This window comes from Arachis hypogaea, chromosome 11 (assembly GCF_003086295.3).
Source record: "Arachis hypogaea cultivar Tifrunner chromosome 11, arahy.Tifrunner.gnm2.J5K5, whole genome shotgun sequence".
In the NCBI taxonomy this organism is placed as follows: domain Eukaryota; kingdom Viridiplantae; phylum Streptophyta; class Magnoliopsida; order Fabales; family Fabaceae; genus Arachis; species Arachis hypogaea.
Window position 1 is genome coordinate 65,014,734 of NC_092046.1, and position 3,703 is coordinate 65,018,436.

Here is a 3,703-nt window from a genome sequence, read left to right on the forward strand (position 1 = left end):
GGGATCTTTTCATTTTGTTGTCGACTTTTCTTAGTCCAAATTTGGCCCGATGTCATTTCGGGTCAAGACGAGGTCGCCAGTTGAAAAACTTCTTCGTATGACCTTCTCATGGCTATTTTTGCTTGGAATCTGGTTCTTAAAGTCGTACTTCAAGAAAGAGATCGGACTTTTCTTTGTAAGCTCTCAGGTTATTTGACCATATTGTAAAGTCTGACTCTTAAAAGAGGTCGGATTTTTTTTGTGAGCTCTACAAGAGGTCGGATTTTTCTTTTTGGCTTACTTTATTTGCCTCAGTTGAGGTTATTGATTCAATGTCGTAAGAGGGTAGGTAGGATGATTCCTATTTGTGCAGTTGTCCAATGTGTCTATGGTTTTAACCTGAGCTCTAACGTGCTGACTTCTTTGCTTTCGGGGTTGCTTAAGCTAAACATTTTATTGTAGCATTTATGCCCTTATTATGAGGTATTTCACTTGTCTCAGTGTTTGAGGAAATAGTTCGAGCAAGTCTAAACTCCATTTTGCAAAGGGTCATAGGGGGTGATGCTAATGAGCTTCTTCTGGAGATGCCGCGTGAGAATTTTCATGTAACTAACAGGGAATGCACTTATTCTCAAAGTCGGTCACATCTTTTTTGTAAAGTCGGCCAATAAAAGTCGGCTCATAGCATCTTCTTTGTCAGTGACCTTGTCCCCAGATAATTTCTACAGATGCCACTGTAGATTTCATCGAAAACCCCTTCAAATTTGAAATCGGGACATACTTCAACATTTTTTATTATGATTTCTTACCAATACCACATTGGCTAACCATAAGGGATCTAAACCTAGCTTCTAGGACTACTTGGACCTATTTTTATGACTTGTGCTCTTTTAGGGCTGAGTTTTTGTCACCTCTATTGTACAGGTTGGACATCCGGGTATACAGCTAGCTTGTGGTTCATGAGATCGGGATGAATGCTTGGCATATCATAATAAGCCTTTCAAACAAAGAGGTCAGAATTTTCTTTGTATGTTTTGGAGGTTCTTAACCTCATTGTAGAGTCTGACTTTTAAAAGAGGTCGAACTTTTCTTTATGAGCTGTAAAAGAGGTCAAAATTTTCTTTGTAAGTTTAGAGATTTTCGACCTCATTGTAGAGTCTAACCTTTAAAAGAGGTCAGACTTTTGTTTGTGAGCCCTAAAAAAGGTCGGATTTTGTACAGTCTTCCCCGACCTGGTAGACTTTTTTTTAAGTTGCTGCGATGATTATGTGGATCAGTAGATCCATCATAGGAATCCATGTTGGGATGATAGAAATTTCTTGGGACCGTTGCACGCATGACCTCTTTAGAGAAAAGATCATCCCCTCCAATGAAGACTAGGTCTTTGTCATCCCGACTTTCTTTTTCCCTTGACTCGAATTCTAGTTCTTTTAGTTTATCTTCAATATCTCTTTCGTTGTGCAATTCTTTTCGAAGTTGGCTCCCCGATTCTCTTCGTCGTTGTAACTCGTTTTTCAAGGGATCTCCATTTTTTTATCTGAAGTTGGACAAAATCCGTCCTTCTAAATGTTAATCATCCACCATTATCAAGGGTTCAACTCTAGATCCCCGGCAACAGCGCCAATATTCCGAGGGTTAATTGAAACGTTAATTTGGATATGAACGTGAGGTCCAGATCTCTTTGTGTGGCAGCGTCCGACTTGTTGATGCCGAAGGGCCGCCTGTCTGAGGTCCTCGTGAGGAGGTAGGGGTGGTACCTGCAAGAGACTCCGATGCTTAAGTTAGCAAGAATTTTAGGCATGTTTTTAGTAGATTAGAACGTGAATATACCTAAGGGGTGTTAGTGTATTTATAGTAGAATAAATTACCACCTTTTGGATTAGTTCCACCTTTGTTGGTGGATAACCGTTTCCTTTATCTTGGGAGTTGTTGAGAAATTCCTTCTAGATAAATAGGAGATATCTTAGAAGTCAGTTACTTAATTAGATAAGTGAGACCGAACTTATGTTGCTGTGTCCGACCTCTATGAGGTCGGGTAAGCGTAGATCGAATGACGTCTGTTTGTTGGACTTTATTCATTTTAGGCCTGGCTAAATTATAGTCTAGTGCATGAACATGTATATTTGTTTTTATTGAAATTATTAATTGAATATACTCGTATTATTATACTGAGTATTTATGAGTACTGGCAAATTATTATATTTATTTATACTCGTATATTTGATTATTTATAACTAAATTATTTATGATTATTTTAAAAGTACTATATTTAATAAAATTATTGTCTCCTAGATATTATTGTGTGATATTATTAGATTAATTTTATATTGTATAGATACTATCTTATCATACCAACATAGAAAATTATTAGATTAAGTATGCGCATAGAGTGTATCCAATTTATTTCTATACGCGCATGACTTAATTTAATAATGTTATTTTTTTAATTAATTTTGCAATACTTATAAATAATTAGTACAATAATACAAATATATTTATTTTTATTGAATTAAATTAAATTATTAATTTAAATTATAATCATCTAAATTTTAAATAAAATATTTTTATAATTTTAAAATTTAAACTTATTTGAATTAAATTAGATGAGTACATCTCGAGTATTAAGTCACCAATTCGTCTTAGTACTGAGTTCATATTCTATTTTTGCATGTATCTCGGACATGAGATTCCATTTAACTCTTCTGACACACATTAGAATCTCGGAGATGTGTGTAATTTTTGAAACTTTCCGTAGCCGAAATGTGGCCAATTGTGTATTTATGTAATTACAGTGCTTTATGTATTTTTATAAATTTTATATTTATTTAATTTAAATAAAAAAATTCGTAAAATTACTGTGTGTTTTTATGATACTTCAGGAAAGTTGTTATTCAAGAAAACTTGTGGAAGACAATGGTGATTATTTTTCTGTGCCGCCGAAGAAGCCCCGCCACATACCTCTGCGATCTATGCGCCTTTTATTTAGGGAATTTTACATAGGTTAACTAATGACTAGTCTAATAGATTTCTTAGACAAGTATTCTACCTGGACAGTGAGCATCTATTGCCTTCATATTAATTGTATCTGGACAACCAAAACGGGATCCTCTTGTATGCAACAAATACATTTTTTTCCTTTCGTTCACACTTGTATAAGCACCAAACTCATTGATAAACTACCAAAGGCTGTTAAAGTTACTATACAGTCATACAAATCTCAAGAAAAAGGAAAATTTTTCCAATGTCATACCAGTAGTACCGAGGCTGGACTACAATTGATCACTGCCGCCGTTGATGTAGGGGCCTCTCAGTGCTGCGAAGACGCTTTCCCCCTTCCCCTCATATTGTTTTCTTGTATTGTTCTTTAAAATTAAAATTACAAAAATATTTTTACGTTAAATTATACTTAGTTACCATTAATTATAAAAAAAAAGTTAGCGTCTTATCACTATTGTCAGGTGTCACATTGTTATACAAATTATTTATCACTCAAAATAAAGGCTTTTTTATATAATTAAATATCTGAAAAACTTTTATTCCCAGAATACGCACCCCTTGAAAATGATCCTGAAATACGCAGGGCCAATTCCTTCCTGGCGCACGCGAAATGGAATTTGGCGTCATATCAGGGGTTCGCCAACGAAATGGCGCAGTCACAGCAGCCTTTAACCATTTTGTTGCTGCCATCAATGAAATGGAGCAACCCAAGGACGGCGTACACGAA